This window comes from Loxodonta africana, chromosome 11, assembly GCF_030014295.1.
Source record: "Loxodonta africana isolate mLoxAfr1 chromosome 11, mLoxAfr1.hap2, whole genome shotgun sequence".
Lineage (NCBI taxonomy): Eukaryota > Metazoa > Chordata > Mammalia > Proboscidea > Elephantidae > Loxodonta > Loxodonta africana.
This window is the reverse complement of record NC_087352.1, coordinates 27184022-27202572: the sequence shown is the minus strand read 5'-3', so window position 1 is coordinate 27202572 and position 18551 is coordinate 27184022.

Here is an 18551-nt window from a genome sequence, read left to right as displayed (position 1 = left end):
ACCACTTCAGCCCTCAACACACCAGCATGCATGCGCATCTACTAGACTGCAAGATTCTTTCAACGGTTGGGGGGTACACTTACAAGGAAATACAAAAATCTTAGCTAAACCACATGATAAGTCTTTAGAAATGTGTACACCTGTATAAGGAGTCCTGGTGGCCCAGTGCTTAAGCACTTGGCTGCTATTCGAAAGGTGAGCAGGTGGAACCCACCAGCAGCTCCTCCATGAAAGATATGGCAGTCTGCTTCTATAAAAATTACAGCCTTGGAAACCCTATGGGGGCCATTCTATTCTGTCCTATAGGATCACCATGAGTCAGAATCGACTTGACAGCAGTGGGTTTGTGGGTACATCTTTATAATGCAAACCCCAGTCTAGAGACAGAACATCTTAGCTTCCCAAGAAAGTCCCCTCATGGTCCTCCCAGATGAGCCACTCCCCCATCTCCCAGAGGAATCTCCTGGTCGGTTTTAGTCTTGCCTGTTCCAGAACGTCATGTAAGATGAATCATACCATACATACTCTTTCTTTTAAAGCTTCTTTTATTTGCAATTATTATTTATATACTGTGAGATGAATTTCTGTTGTTGAGTGTGTTAGATTTCTATCTTTTTTCATGTTATTATTGCTGAGTTGTATCCCATTGTATGAATACACCATGATCAGTTTAGCTTTTCTCCTGTTGATTGACACCTGGACTATTTCCTGTATTTAACTCTTATAAATAAACTGCTACAAGCATTCTTGGAAACCCTGGTGACCTAGTGGTTAAGAGCTACGGCTGCTAACCAAAAAGGTTGGTAATTTGAATCCCTCAGGTGCTCCTTGGAAACTCTTTAGGGCAGTTCTACTCTGTCCTGTAGGGTCACTGTGAGTCAGAATCCACTCAAAGGCAACGGGTTTGGTTTTTCTGGTTTATGAGCATTCTTGATTTTTTTTTTTTGGATGGTGATATAGAATGTTACCCTCCACACAGTAAGCTCTCTTATTCGCTTTTCCATCTCTTCTGTTCCCCTTTCTTCCTCTTGCCCCAAGCCACAGCTTTCTGGTTCCATCACTGTGGTGTACAGTCTTATTGTCCCAGCTTCTTTCTTAATAAGGATCCTTGTGATTACATTAGGCCCTCATGGATAATGCAGCTAATCCCCTAAAAACACTAAAAATACCTAAATGAATGGAAAAATATGCAAAGTTTCTGACTCAGAAGACTCAATATTTTAAAATGGCTATTCTCACACGGAGTCCTGGAAGTGCTGTGGTTAAGCATTTGGCTGCTGACCAAAATGTCAGCAGTTCAAACCCACCAGGTGGTCCTTGGAAACCCTATGGGGCAGAGGCTGTTATAAGTTGGAAGCAACTCCAGGAAAACAAGTTTGGTTTTTTTTGGTTATTGGTTCTCACATGATCTCACTTAAAAATCCCAGCAGTCTTTTTTTTTTTTTTTTTGGTAAAAATTAGCAAACTGATTCTAAAGTATATATGGAAATGCAAAAGACCTAGTCAAAATATCTTTTTAATAGAAAAACTAATCTCGAGGACATTAAGATCTGAATTCAAAATTTAACAATAAATGTCTAGTAATGAGAGAGTGCGGTATTGGTGCAAGGATAGACAACAGAGCAATGGAAGAGAAAAAAGAGTCCACACACATTGTAAACTTATCTTGAACAAAATTACCAAAGTAATTCAGGGAGGACAATTTTTGACAAATTATTCTGAAAAAGCCCTAATGAAAAAGAAAGAACCCCAATTCTTCCCTCAAAACTTTTGCAAATTAACTCAAAACAGATCATCTACCTTAATGTAAGAAAGAAAGCTATGTATCATCTTGAAGATAATACATGAGGAATGTTCTTCGTATTTGCTTTAGGCCAAGATTTCTTACATAGAAAACAAACAAACAAATATAAACCATGAAAGAAAAATATGATAAACCTGTTATCACCATTAGTTGTTGTTGAGTCGATTCTGAAGGTCCCTAGGTCATGCAAACAGTTTGCACTGACTGATAACCTAAAGTTTGGCTGTTCCAACCCACCCAGAGGAACCAAGGAAGAAAAAGCCTGGCAATCTGCATCTGTTAAGACTACAGCCAAGAAAACCCACAGGAGCAGTTGTACTCTGTAACACATGGGGTCTCCATGATAAACTTGGCTTTAAAAGACTGGCTAAGAAGATGAAAATGCCAGCCATGGCCTGAAAAAAATATTTGCAAATCTGTATCTACCCTATAGGGTCGCTATGAGTCGGAATTGACTCGACGGCACTGGGTTGGGGTTTTTATCTAATAAATGATGGGTATCCAGAACATGTAAAGAGCCTTTACAAATATAGTAAGTAAAATAACACAATTCAAAGCAGTTCAAAATATGTGGATGAGTATTATGTGTCAGGTACTTTGTTAGGACTTTATGATACTATGTGATTAAGAGAAATATTATTGCTGCCCTCGTGGATTTTAGTAGCTATAAAATAAACATTTTATTAAAAATTACATAAAATGTATGTCATTTGAATTTTCTATATTCTTCATGGAAAAGTCCAGGGTTATCTGAGCTAATAGAATGTAAAAAAGCTGCCATGATTAAGGATATAGAAAAAAAAATCTCTGTGTTGCTGGCTGTTGCAAAGATCCAATAAGATTTTTTTTTTAATTATATTCATAGCGTGCCACACGTGGATGATCTTGAAAACATTATGCTGAGTGAAATAAGTCAGTCACAAAAGGACAAACACTGCGTGATCTCACTTCTATGAAATGAGCAAGTATATAGAAACTAAAGATTATCAGTGGCTAGGGGGTTGAGGATAGGGGAAAAGGACAGTTTTTGCTTGGTGGGCACTGACCAAAAAAAAAAAGAGAAAAATCCATTGCCATCAAGTCGATTCCAACCCATGGCAACCCCACAGGACAGAATAGAACTGCCCCATAGGATTTACATTTTTTTTTTTTTTTTAATCTTTATGGGGGAAACCCTGGTGGCGTAGTGGTTAAGTGCTACGGCTGCTAACCAAAAGTTTGGCAGTTCAGATTCACCAGGCGCTCCTTGGAAACTCTATGGAGCAGTTCTACTCTGTCCTATAGGGTCGCTATGAGTCGGAATCAACTTGACAGCACTGAGTTTGGTTTTGGTTTGGATGTATATAATATTTTTATTCATTTTGTTTTGTTTTGTTTATTTCATTTAACTTATTTTATTTTTTTACACCTTCCGTCTTCGTTTCAATTATCTCTCCCATTCTGTTGACCTAATTCTATACTGCTTCAATTTTGCCACATATACTTGTTTTTTGCCTCCTGAATTCCAGGTGGTACAAACAAAACCCAGGGGTGCCTTGGAAGACAGGCCTGGGGATCTGCTTCAAAAGGCCACAGCCTTGAAAATCGTACGGAGCAGTTCCGCTCTGCACACAAAGGGTCCCCATGAGTTGAAACTGACTTTAGGACACATAAAAACAAGAACAAAGGTGGAATACTTTGTTTCTGAGTAACATTATGATATCTTGTGTCCACTTGGTCCACTGAGAGCATCTGTAATAAAACACAACCCAGAAACGCGGATGCATCCCCTTTAAGACATCCAATGCCCCACTTCCTTCATGAGATTCTCTGGACACTTTTTCCCAGCACCACCCAGGGTCCCACTTGGCCTTTGCCACGGAGAATGGGAAGAGCTCTCTGGCCTCTCCAAATGCAGAAGAGATACCATTGACCCTCTTTGCCAGCTCTGTGAAAATGAAGCTGAGCCCTCTCAGTACTTTTCCTTTGCCAGCTGGCCAAATGTTAAGCTAAGTAGAGGACTCCAGAGAAACACCGTGGGAGGAAAAGGCTTTGCTTTCTGGTTCTGGTATGCTTGCTTGGCAGCCTTCTGCAACATGAATGGTTTTCCTGACATGGACAGTCATTTTAAAATAAGAAATATTATATTAGGCTTTACTATACATATATTATGTTTTGTCATATCAACTTGTATTCTATATTCTATAGTATATTTGTGATTTCTATAGGTATACTTATTTAGAGTTAGTGTATCAGCACCATCTAGAGCTCAGGCTCTCAATTTTTGATGTATATCCAAACAACCTGGGGAACTAATAGAGAACACGGAGGCTCAGGCTCACTGAGTAAGAAGCAGACAGGCATACACACTCTTACCAAATTCATCCAGAGAACCATAACTCTAAGTCCACCCTGAGATGAGCCACCAATCCTAAAGGAAACTCACACTGAACAGCTCCTCCAATGCAGGGAGCAATTTCACCTCACTCAGTCTTGCAACAGGCACAAAATCCAGCAAATGCCATGCTATGAACTGTGCCAGTCACCTTAAAAAACTAAACAAAACTACCAACTGCCATAGTCAGTTATGACCCATCTCAACCACATGTGTTTCAGAGATGAACTGTGACCTTTTGGAAATACATCATCAGGTCCTTCTTTCAAGACACCACTGGATGGATTCAAACTGTCACCCTTCAGTTAGTAGCCCAGCGTCTAACCGTTTGTGCCACTCAAGGACAACTAAAAGTCTCCTTAATGTTTCTAAGTGAATAAATTATCTGAGGCAAGCAGGCATATTGGGGCATCTTGCCTCACAGCAAGTGCTTACCAAGGGATTCCTCTAATATATATATATTGTTCCAGCACAGGTGGTGTTATTGCTCACGCTAGACAAATGTCTCCCTATAAATTATTTTATTTGTGAGTACAGCCCACACTCTGTTGGTTTTTATGAGCTATCAAACAAGCAGCCAGGAAAGAGTCCCACTCTATGCCTTCTATCAACCAGAGTCTATAAGAGAATTAAACACCCACATTCTAAGAAATCCATTGTAGGCAATTAGTTATGTTCTATGTATCTGGAGTGCTACTATTTTTGTATCTTTCTTGGGATAATTAAGACAATATTCACTCAAATCAGTTTTATAGGGTTTAATTTTCTTGTGGAACTTCAATGGAGAATGGCTTCTGTAGCAGATAAATCTGCCTAAAACCACAGACAATTCAGAAAACATATAATCTTCATTGTAGATTCACTTTTGGCTTAGTGAATGCAAGTTTTTGTAAACGTTCAACAGTGTAAGACCAAGATGTAGGGGTAGCTTTCAATGTTATATTTTTAATATCATCTGTGTGGCACAGTTTGCACTCAACAACTAACCAATGACTGGCAGTTGGAACCCATCCAGCAGTGCCACAGTGGAAAGGCCTGGTATCTGCTTCTATAAAGATTACAGGCCAAGAAAACCCTCTGGAGCAGTTCTACTCTGTAACACATGGAGTCTCCATGAGATGCAATCTACTTGATGGCAATGGGTTTAGTTTGGTTTGGTTTTATATATCCACTTAGTTTTTGCCTGCTTGATTTATCATTTTCCGAGAGGATGTGTTCCAGTCTCCAAGAGCTAGTAATTTATTCATTTCTACAAAAAAAAAAAAAAAATTTTTTTTTTAATCACAGTTATTTCAGTCCCTTTTCTTTCTTCATGGCCCATAGTTGATAATGTACCTTGTTTTAGTCTCCTGGTGCTACCATAACAAAAATATCACCAGTGGGTGGCTTTAAAGAACAGGAATTTATTTTCTCACAGTTCTGGAGGCTAGGAGTCTGAATTTCCGACGTCAGCAGGGCTAGGCTCTCTCTTTCTCTCTCTCAATCTCTCTCTCTCTCTCTCTGGACTCTAGGGAAAGATCCTTGTCTTTTTCCACTTCTGTAGACCTGGGCAGTTCTGGGTGTTCTTTGGCTGTTTGTAGATGTATCTTCACGTGGCATCCATCTTCCCCTCTGTGTGCCTGTGTCTACCATGCCCTTTTTATAAGAGATCACGCAGAAGGAATCAGGAATAGGACACACCCTACTCAAATATGGCCTCATGAACATAACAAAAGAAAACTCCTGTTTCCAAACAGGGTCACATCCACAGGACAGGGATTAGGACTTCAATGTAACATTTTTGGGCACATGATTCACTCCATAACAGATGGATGGAGTGATGTATTGTTTTGTGATGTATTGACATGATTTCTATATAGAGGGTGGAAAAGTAGCAGGAGGTGAATCAGTATGGGTAGGTGGGGGCCAGTACTACAGGACAGGTGAAGAAATCAGAACTATGTCCTAGGCATGACAGCCCAGTGACCTGTTTCGGTCAGGTAGGCTACATCATCACCTCTATTTATACAAATAACTTATCAAGTAGGCATTAGAGCATGTTGAGTTATTTTATAAAACCTCACAATGCCCCAACATTCTAATTTTTCAAATTAAAATATTTTAATATTAATTAAAATTAAAAAACAATGCATTTTTATTTTGTAATGGTTGATTTGGTTGGCCAACTTGGGGTTTTTCCAAATTTTTTCACCTACTGGCACTGAAGGCAAACTATTGAATAGATTTAAATTTCATTTTCCTTTTATTCTTCATTTTCATACAGTAAAAGCTGTTTCTTTTCAGTGGTCAATTATCCTCTGATCATTGAGCAATACTCATATTTTTCATAAAATGCTCAGACACTTTATGCAAGTGCTTTTTTTGTTTATCAACATAAGCCCTCAATTGGATTGCATACCCTAAAGATGTACAACTTCTATTCATTGCACCAAATTTGGGCAATAATAGTTTGCTTAAGGACATATTTCTCATATTTTCCACAGGTTTTCTATTTTTAATTAAAAAAAAAACAAAAATCTGTTGGCATTCCGACTCATACCGACCCTACAAGACACAGTAGAACTGTCCCATAGGGTTTCCAAGGCTGTAATCTTTATGGAAGCAGAATGCTACCTCTTTCTCAAATGCAGCACTGCTGGGTCTGAACTGCTAACCTTTTGGTTAGCAGTCGAGCTCTTAACCATTGTGGCACCAGGTTTCTTTTCTATTTTAATAATAGCTCCCATGTCTGTCAACATTTCCTGTTGTCATGTTTTTGCACTATTTTGTAAGGGGTTTTATTCTCATCTCCTTAATTCTCCCGAGATTAAAAGAACATTGAAATTTGCCCTAAGTCTAAGGATAAGCCCAGTACAAGGCCCAGGCTGTGACTACTATATGCCCAATCCTCGCTGACATGGGTAGGTTCCAAACACCAGGCAATCATACAAAAATCGGCATTGTGTGAAGATGGAGAATAACCACATCAGATCACAAAATGGAGAATGACTACATCATTGTGCAACTGTCAAATTACGTAACTGCCAAAACACATCATTACATAACTGCTAAATTACATCATTACATAACCTCCAAACCACTGAGAATCATGGCCCAGCCAAGTTGACACATAACCTTAACCATCACAGGAAGCATTCCTCTCACCTCACACCGTAGTGCTCGTTGCTGCCAGACATATGTCATTAATATGCAAAATGGTCAGATGGTAGATTTTTTGCTATTGTTCTAAACGCAAAATGTCAGATAATGACATAGTCCATAAGTGAAGAACGGTTGTGGATCAGTGGATCATTTAGCAAATATACACTTAAAACACACCATTTAATAAAAATTTGCACTTTCTCAATGTGTAATTTTAGGTTAAATTTTTAAAATAAGGAGTCATGGTGGAGCAGTGGTTAAGAGCTATGGCTGCTAACCAAAAGGTCAGCAGTTCGAATCCACTAGCTGCTCCTTGGAAACCTTGTTGGGAAGTTCTACTCTGCCCTGTAGGCTCACTATGAGTCAGAATCAACTCAGTGGCAACAGGTCTGGTTTTTGTTTTCTCTCTAAAATAATTTTCACTGTGAAATTATTAGCTTTCAATAAATTTTGCCACACAAAGGCAAAGGTTTGGATATACAGTCATCCCTTTGTATTTATGGGGGATTAGTTCCGGAACCCCCCGCAGATGCCAAAATGTGGGAATTCTCAAGTCCCTTATAAAAAATGGTGTAGTAATTTCATATAACCTATGCACATCCTCCCTTATGCTTTAAATCATCTCCATATTATTATAATACCTAATACAATGTAAATGCTATGTAAATAGTTGTGAATGCTTACACTTAATGCTTTCTCAGTCATTGCAAGCTCAGACAAGGAAGGAATGCTGAGGAGAGACTGAAGATCTGTCAAGTTGTGGGAGGCTACAGCAGGGCACGCTGTACACATCATCTCATTTGCATGGATTCAGTGTAGTGCTCAGCAGTTGGTAAATTCAAGTTTTGCTTTTTGGAACGTTCTTTTTTTCATATTTTAAATCTGTGGTTGGTTGAACCTGTGAATGCAGAGGGACAACTCTACTTAAATTACAATTTCCCTTTGTTCTTCATTATTTCACAGAGAAAAGTTGTTTCTCTTTAATTACCTAAGACTCTTCTGTCATGGGAATATAACAGACTACATCTGTGGAAAGAGATAATGGAAAAGCTCAATATCATCAGTCAGAAAAATGCCAGGTGCTGACTGAAGAACAGACTATGAATTGTTCACATGCAAGTTCAAGTTGAAGCTGAAGAAAATTAGAACAAGTCCACAAGAGCCAAAGTACAACCTTAAGTATATCCCACCTGAATTTAGAGACCATCACAAGAATAGATTTTATGTCTTCCACAGTAATGACTGAAGACCAAAGGAGCTATGAGATGACATCAAGTATATCATACATGAAGAATTCAAGAGGTTATTAAAAAGACAAGAAAGAAAGACCAAAATTGGATGGCAGAGGAGACTCTGAAAGTTGCTCTTGAATGTAGAGTAGCTAAAGCTAATGGAAGAAATGACGAAGTAAAAAGCTGAACAGAAGGTTTCACAGGGAGACTCGAGAAGACTAAGTACTATAATGACACGTGCAAAGACCTAGAGTGAGAAAACCTAAAAGGAAGAGCACACTCAGCATTTCTCAAGCTGAAAGAACTGAAGAAAAAATTCAAGCCCTGAGTTGCAACAGTGAAGGATTCTATGGGTAAAATACTAAACAACACAGGAAGCATCAAAAGAAGATGAAAGGAATACAGAGTCATTGTACTGAAAAGAATTGGTCAAAGTTCAATCATTTCAGGAGGTAGCATGTGATCAAGAACCAATGGTACTGAAGGAAGAAGTCCAAGCTCCACTGACCACACTGGTGAAAAGCAAGGCTCCAGGAATTGACGGAATATCAACTGAGATGTTTCAACAAATGGATGCAGCATTGGAGGTGCTCACTCGTCTATGCCAAGAAATTTGGAAGACAGGCACCTGGCCAACCAACTGGAAGAGATCCATATTTATGCCTATTCCTAAGAAAGGTGATCCAACGGAATGCGGAAATTATTGAACAGTGTCTTTAATATCACACGAAAGTAAAATTTTGCTAAAGATCATTCAAAAGCGGTTGCAGCAGTGCATTGACAGGGAACTGCCAGAAATTCAAGCCAGATACAGAAGAAAAAACGGGATGAGGGATATTGTTGCTGATGTCAGATGGATCCTGGTTGAAAGCAGGGGATACCAGAAAGATGTTTATCTGTGTTTTATTGACTATGCAAAGGCATTCAACTGTGTGGACCGTAACAAATTGTGGATAACATTGGAAAGAATGGGAATTCCAGAACACTTAATTGTGCTCATGAAGAACTTTTACATAGATCAAGAGGCTGTCGTCTGAACAAAACAAGGGGTACTGCATGGTTTAAAGTCAGGAAAAGTGTACGTCAGGGTTGTATCCCTTCACCATGTATATTCAATCTGTATGCTGAACAAATAATCCGAGAAAGTGGACTATATGAAGAAGAATGTGGCACCAGAACTGGAGGAAGACTCATTAACAACCTGTATTATGCAGATGACACAATCTTGCTTGCTGAAAGTGAAGAGGACTTGAAGCACTTACTGAGGAAGATCAAAGACTACATACAGCCTTTAGTATGGATTACACCTCAACATAATGAAAACAAAAATCCTCACAACTGGACCAATAAGCACCATCATGATAAATGGAGAAAATATTGAAGTTGTCAAGGATTTCATTTTACTTGGATCCACAATCAACACTCATGGAAGCAGCAGTATCAAAGGACATTGATACTGCATTGGGCAAATCTGCTGCAAAAGACTTCTTTAAAGTGTTAAAAACAAAAATGTCGCTTTGAGGACTATGGTGCACCTATCCCAAGCCATGGTGTTTTCAACAGTCTCATATGCATGGAAAAGCTGGACAATGAATAAGGAAGATCAAAGAAGAATTGATGCCTTTGAGTTGTGGTGTTGACAAAGAATATTGAATACACCATGGACTGCCAAAAGAACAAACAAACCTGTCCTGGAAGAAGTACAGCCAGAATGCTCCTTAGAAGTGAGGATGACGAGATTCGTCTCCCATTCTTTGGACATGTTGTCAGGAAGGACCAATCCCTGGAGGAGGTCATCATGCTTGGTAAAGTGGAGTGTCATGGAAAAAGAGGAAGACCCTCAACGAGATGGATTGACATAATGGCTGCAACAATGGCCTCAAACATAGCAACAATTGCAAGGATAGCACAGGACCAGCCAGAGTTTCGTTCTGTTGTACATTGGGTTGCTGTGAGTCAGAACCGACTCAACAGCACCTAACAACTGTCATTTAAAATTATGTAAATTCCTTTAAGGGTTTTAATGTAATTTTATAATTTTCATGATATATTAGTGTTACTAACTGAATTGGGTACCCCCAAAATACGTATTGTTAATCCTAACCGAATACAGGTGGATGTAATCCCATTAGGGAATAGGGATTCCTTGTTATGTTAATGAGCTCATAGCAATGATGTGTGTATCTTAAGCCAATCAATTTTGAGATACAAAAGGAACAAAATTAGGCACAGAAGCAAGGAAGCACAGATAGGGGAAGACAGAAGTCATGTCACATGAAGACTTCCAAGTAACTAAGCACACAAGCTAAAAAAAGACAATAATCTTCCCCAGTGCCAACAGAGACAGAAAAAGAATTCTCCTAGAGACAGTGCCCTGAATTTGGACTTCTAGCCTCCTAAACTGGTTGAAAATAAATTTCTGTTCATTAAAGCTATCCACTTGTGGAATTTCTGTTATAGCAGCACTAGATGACTAAGACAATTGGGTATTTTATGGAATTGTTTCTGATTTACTATAGAAGCCCTGTATTTGCATTTTATTTCCTGACACAGATTACTAGATACCATCTCCAGAGGTTCTGAATGAGTCTAGGGTGGGGCAGAAATGTACATTTCTGACTCATTCCTAAGGAGTCCTGGTGACACAGTGGTTAAATGCTTGCTACTAACCTAAAGGTCAGCTGTTCAAACCCACTCAACCACTCTGTTTGAGAAAGACCTGGCGATCTGCTCCTGTAAAGATTACAGCTTAGGAAACCCTATGGAACAGTTCTACTATGTCACATAGGGTCACTATGAGTCACACTGAACACTAATGACCAGAGACCAGATCAGTTGAGGAATGACATCAAGGACATCATACATGAACAAAACAAGAGGTCATTAAAAAGATAGGAAAGAAAGAAAAGCCCAAAATGGATGTCAGAAGAGACTCTGAAAGTTGCTCTTGAATGTAGAGTAGCTAAAGCTAACAGAAGAAATGATGAAGTAAAAGAGCTGAACAGAAGATTTCAAAGGGTGGCTTAAGAAGACAAAGTAAAATATTATAATGACGTGTGCAAATACCTGGAGTTAGAAAACTAAAAGGAAAGAACACACTCAGCATTTCTCAAGCTGAAGAACTGAACTAAAAATCAAGCCTCGAGTTGCAATAGTGATGGATTCTATGGGCAAAATACTAAACGATGCAAGGAGCGTCAAAAGATGATGGAAGGAATACACAGAGTCACTGTACCAAAAAGAATTGGTCGACTTTCAATCATTTCAGGAGGTAGCATATGGTCAAAAACTGGTGGTCCTTAAGGAAGAAGTCCAAGCTGCACTGACAACACTGGCGAAAAACAAGGTTCCAGGAATTCATGGAATACCAATTGAGATGTTGCAACAAACAAATACAGTGCCGGAGGTGCTCACTTGTCTAGGCCAAGAAATTTGGAAGACAGCTATCTGGCCAATCGACTGGAAGAGATCACCACATCTTTTTCTTCCTTGGTACAGCTGAGTGGGTTCCAACCACCAACCTTAAGTTTGCAGTCAAGAGCAAACCACCTGTGCCACCAAGGGACCTCAACCAATCAATACATAACTTTGTTTTATGTGTGTTTCTGTTTAAAGACATATCATTGATTGATTAACATATATATTAATATAATTGCATACATCATTGATTCATTAAATATATATATTTAAATATACAGTTGATTCATTAACATTGAACTTATGGACAACATCATAGCTTGTGTCTGAATGAAGCTTATCAAACACATGTTTTCTCTACAAAACAAATCACAGCCTTCTCACACTTAGGAACACTAGACAGCATTTCAGTATTACACGCGGGAGCCATTTTAAACTGCAAAATAACCAACAAAAATGCAAAAAAAAAAAAAAATTGTGACAGTAAACAGAATCTCTAAAGGACAGGAGTTTACAGTATGAGAGTTGAAATAAGAAGGCAGAACATTGCCTTGTTTAACCTCCGCTGATAACATATACATCAGACAACTCGAATTATTTACACAAATAACCATTAAAGTGTCACAAGTATTGATCTGGAGGTTACAAATAAACTTTAGCAAGTAGACAAATTTGCAGATATGGAATCTGTGAACAATGAGGATAGACTTTTCCAATACACACACACACATATATTTTTTCTTTTCATTACAACGTTATTTTTGCTTGTCTACTCTATATTATTGAAGCCCATAAATTTTTACATACTATTTTCATTTTCCTTCAGTCCAAAATATTTTCTAATTTACCTTTTGGTTTTCTCTTTGACCTATTGAATATTTAGGAGTCTGTTGATTAAATCCCAAATTTTTGAAGATTTTCCAGTCAGCTTTCTGATATCTATTTCATATTTTGTTTTCAATTTTCTTTCATACCATAAATTTGTGTTCTGTATCATTCCAATTATATTTTGTAATTAACATTTCTTTTACCTTTTGTTAGGTTATACAATTACTGTGGTACATTTCCTTATTCCTTGAATGATATTATCGTACTAACTTTTCTTACTGTACCTACAGATTTAGTGGATTCCAAACAGGTGCAATACTTGAAGTGGGGTGCTGTCAACATGCAGGAGATTTTCTTAACATGAATGCATTGAAGGGCTTCTACTCTGTCATTTCCACTCTTTGCACAACCCACATCCATGAGTACAAAAAAATAAATAAACCTTATTGCTGTGGAGTCTATTCTGACTGATAGCAACCCTATAGAACACAGTAGAATTGCCCCATAGGGTTTCCTAGTATGCAATCTTTAAAGAAGCAGATCTCCAGGTCTTTCTATTGCGGAGCCACTGCTGGGTTTGAACCTCTAATCTTTGGGTTAGCAGCCCAGTGCTTTAACGACTGCAACACCAGGGATCCTTTCATCCATGAGTGCCCTCCCTCAAAAGAGAATTTGGAGCAGATTTCAATGCGATTCATGATATCCCATTCAAAACTCCTTCCATACCACATACCCTCCTCGTTGATATTATGTTATGAATATAACCCTGTTGCCATATAGGGTCCCTATAAGCCAGAATCTACTCCGCAGCACACAACAAAAACAACAGCCATGGAGTCAATTCTGACTCATAGAGATCTCATGTGTTACAGAGCAGAACTGCTCCATAGGGTTTTCTTGGCTGCAGCCTTTAACAAGCAGATTGCAAAGCCTTTCTCTTGTAGCACTGCTGGGTGGGTTCGAACTGCGCACCTTTCAATTAATAGATGAGCACAAACCATTTGCACTCCCCACGGACCTTGTCATGAATATACTCATAGATAATATTGCAAGCAAAGGAACCTTTAGGAATATGGTGCTGATATCCTGTCCACTATTGTGCTGTTCCCCAGATGGATGGGAGGTGATTGTTGTTGTTCACTTCCACTGAGTTGGCCACTGTTATGGACTGAATTGTGTCTCCCTAAAAGGTGTGTTAACTTGGCTAGGCCATGATTCTCAGTATTATGAGGCTGTCCTCCATTTTGTTATCTGATGTAATTATCCTACGTTTGTAAATCCTAACCTCTATGATGTTAAAGAAGCAGGATATGAGGCAGTTATGTTAATGAGCAGGACACAATCTACAGGATTTGGCTATATCCTGAGTCAATCTCTTTTGAGATATAAAGGAGAGAAGCAAGAAGAGAGGAATGAGATCTCATTACCACCAAGAAAGAAGAGCCAGGAGTGAAGCATATCCTTTACACCTGGACTCCCTGCTCTGAGAAACTCCTAGACCCCAGGGAAGATTGATGACAAGGACATTCCCCCAGAGCCGACAGAGAGATAAAGCCTTCCTCTGGCACTGACACCCTGAATTTGGACTTCTAGCCTCCTAGACTGTGAGAGAATAAATTTCTATTTGTTAATGTCATCCACTAGTAGTATTTCTGTTATGGCACCACTAGATAACTAAGATGGAATTTGGTACCGGGAGTGGATTGCTGCTCTAACATATACCTAAAATCTGGAAGCAGTTTTGGAATTGAGTAGTGGGTAGAGGGTGGAAGAGTTTTAAAGTGCCTAGTAGTAAAAGCCTAGACTGCCTTGAAGAGACTGTTGGTGGAATTATGGACATCAAAGTCAATTCTGGGGAAGACTCAGGAGGAAGGACAGCTGTAACACTACAGATGATACAGATGGCAAGAAGCAGCAGCAGAGAAATGACATCCGCAAAACCAAGAGACCGGCCCAAGACAGCACAGGAGCTGACACACAGAGCAAGAGAGCTGAGAACCCTCAGGCAGGAAGCTGACTGGCGAAGTGGGCTGCCTCCAGGCATTTACTGGTAGACCTGAAGAGCTTTGTAACACTTGTCTGAGCATGGCAGAGGTTGAGCCAACACAAAGGGCGAGGGGCTGAGAGGACAAGGGACAAGGAAGGAAGCAGAAGCTGAAGAGACAAGAAGCATGGGAAGCAAAACTGCCTCAGTCTCAAAGGATGGGACTATGATCTCTGTGGTCTCAAAAGGTGGGGCTACAGCCTCCTAGGTTTCAAAAAGTTAGATCTTCACCAACTCATTTCGGGAGTGTAGGGCTGTGCTGCCCTTCACAAGTGCCACGGGGATGGGGCCGGATCCACTGCCCAAAGTTGAGGGGGTTGGGCTGCCATGCCTAAGGGGCAGAGAACAGGGCCTGCTGGGGCCAAGGGGGTTGGGTCACCACTCAGACGGACTAGGAGATTGGGGCCACCCAAATTCAAGGGATCAGAGTTGCCGTCCCAGTGGGCCTGGAAGGCAGAGCTGAAGCCAAGGGCCGAGGTGCCTCCACTAAGAATCAGAAGAGTGTTGCCAACACCCAGAGTCTGGAGGGCAGAGCCATTGCCTAAACAGTCTCGGAGAACGGAGGATAATTTTCAAGCCTTGAGATTTTTTTTTTTTTTTTTTTTTGAGAGCTAATGCAGTGTATTCTGCTGACGTGCTTGTTGCCTGCTATCCCTTCTATACCTCCAATTTCTTTATTGTAGTGGAAATGCCCAGCTTGTGCCTGTTCCACCATTGCACTTTGGAAACAGATAACTTGTATTCTAGAGGGTCATTGAAAAAGAGGAAGACCCTCAAAGAGATGGATTGACACAGTGGCTTCAACAATGGGCTCAAGCATTTGTGAGGATGGCGCAGGACCAGGCAGTGTTTCATTCTGTTGTACATAGGGTCGCTATGAGTCGGAACTGACTCAACGGCACCTAGCAACAACAACAGAGTTCACAGACGAAGAGGAATTTTGCCCAGGATGAAATTTGGACTTGGAGTTGATTTAAGACTTTTAGGATAATACGATGGGATGAATGTGTTTTACATGTGGCAAGGACATGAATTTTGTGGGGCCAAAGTGTGGAATGTTATGAATTGAATTGTGTCCCCCAAAATGTGTGTCAACTTGGCTAGGCCATGATTCCCGGTATAGTGTGGTTGTCCTCCATTTTGTTATCTGATGTAATTATCCTATGTGTTGTAAATCCTAACCTCTGTGATGTTAATGAGGCAGGATTAGAGGCAGTTATGTTAATGAGGCAGGACACAATCTACAGGATTTGGTTGTATCTTGAGTCAATCTCTTTAGAGATATAAAAGAGAGAATTGACCAGAAAGGACAGGGACCTCACTACCACCAAGCAAGAAGAGCCAGGGGCAGAACACATCCTTTGGACCGGAATTCTCTGTGCTGAGAAACTCCTAGACCAGGGGAAGATTGATGACAAGGACTTTTCCTCAGAATCAACAGATAGAGAAAGCCTTCCTCTGGCACTGACACCCTGAATTTGGACTTCTAGCCTCCTAGGCTGTGAGATAATATATTTCAGTTTGTTAAAGGCATCTACTAGTGGCATTTCTGTTGTAGCAGCACTAGACTGCACTAAACACTAAGACAGCCACCAACTCATGGCAACCCCATGTTTTACAGAGTAGAGCTGCCCCACAGGGCTTTCTTGGCTATAATTTTTATGGAGGCAGTCACAAGGCTTTTCTTACATGGACCCACTGACTGAGGGAGTTAGAACAGCCATCCTCTGTGATAGCAGCCAATCACAAATTGCTTGTGCCAACAATGCTTCTCATGAGGTGATGTTAAGCCATATTAAATCATGACATAATGGAAATGTGGTCAGATTATAAAATAATAAATTATGGAGCTGTAGATCCTCGTACTTTTATTCTGACTCTTAAGAATCAGATTAAATTACACATTCCAGGGTTTTCTGGAGAGCATTCTTACACAAGGTCATTTGCTACTACTATTTTCAATCTTTAGAAGCTTCTGCTTGTATTAATCCCAGACTTATTGAAATTATATTCAACTACTTATGAAATAAAGAGTTTAATTATTTACCCCTGTTGATAGCTCAGAAATATCTACAATAATGTCTAATTCATCTCTCATCCACAACTGTATACTGGGTGCCTAATATAAAGTCCAGATACACAAAATGTATGATTAATTAATAAGTTGATAAATAAACATTCTACAAAGAAGGGGATATTAATCATTCTAACTATGGCTTAGGGATGTTTATTCTACTCATCACCATGCAAAACTGGGCCTGGAGACATGGACAAGCCTGCTGATCAGAACAAAAAAGCTATACATTGGAAAACACTCAGCCACGAGTGTGCTGATATTGTACAGCCAAACATTTTGACTATCAAACAATGCCATGTAAAATGCCAAGATGGAAGAGATGGAGTAAAAGGAGACAAAGATGCTCACCAGCACCAGGATCGTGTGGGTGGTTCTGGTCTCAGGGGAGATTTTATTGGAGAAGCCCTTGTTCTGAATGTGCTGGAGTCGCTGCTTATATCTGTACAAAATAAACACTACAGAGCCGCTGGCCCAGACCATGAGTCCCACAAACATAAAATCAATGGAAGCAAACAGGAAGGCATAGAGTAGTATGATGACTGAATGCTGAAAGATACGAGTGCAGTATGCAGAATCACTTCTCATGGTGTTGTTTTTATCATGGTTTGGCCCAGTCACCCTTAAAGGAAACACAATTTGTAATAGAAGATTGAGGAGCCAGCAGGTGTAACAGGAGAAGACAATATGGTCTGAGGCTCTCCTTTTGAGCTCTGTCTACCTGGGTGCACTAGAGCTGACCGTGATGGCCTGGAAGCAACTCAGGAGGCAGGTGGCAGGTCAACGGGCTTTAGTTTGTGTCCAGAAAATAACAAGGACAAGTGTAGACATAAAAATGAGGAGTTCCCCAGGAGCCCAGCACCAGTCTGAAGGAGGAAGATAACCCCAAATACCAAGTCCTTGGGAATCATTGGGCTGCCTGGTCATAGATTTAACATTTTCCTCAGAGCCTGAGAAATCTGGAATAAAAAAAAAAAAAGGTCGTGAGAACAAACACATGTGATTTGTAACTGTTTTGAATCCAAAGAATGAGTCACAGCTACCTAAGAAACCAGCCTTTGACTGAATATTTCAGGGTTAATATCATTTGACATGCACATGAAGACTGGAAAATGAATAATGAAGACAGAAGGATTGATGTATTTAAAATTTTGGTGTTGATGAAGAATATTGAATATACCACAGGATTTCAGGAGAACGAACATAATCTGTCTGGGGAGAAGTACAGCCAGAGTGCTCCTTAGAAGTGAAGATGGAGAGAAAAAAAAAAGCCACTCAATGACATGGGCTGAGACAGTTGCTGCAACAATGTGCTCAAACACAGCAACGATTGTGAGGATGGCTCAGGACCAGGCAATTTTGCATTCTGTTGTACTGTTACCCTAAGTAGGTCCTGCTTGGTGCAGCTTCTCATCAATAATGCCACACCAAGGTGAGGAGGGAGGAAGAGCGTTTATTGCAAGAGCACAGGCAAGGAGCAAGGAGGTGTGTACAGCCAAATCAAGCTCCCCGAACAAAAGGAGGCACAATCTTTTATACAGTCCTTCACAAAGAAGTACATACAAACATCATAGTCTACATAGGTTATCGTTGTGCTTGGGAACAGTAGGACAATTTGCTTTTTTTTCCCCCGGTTA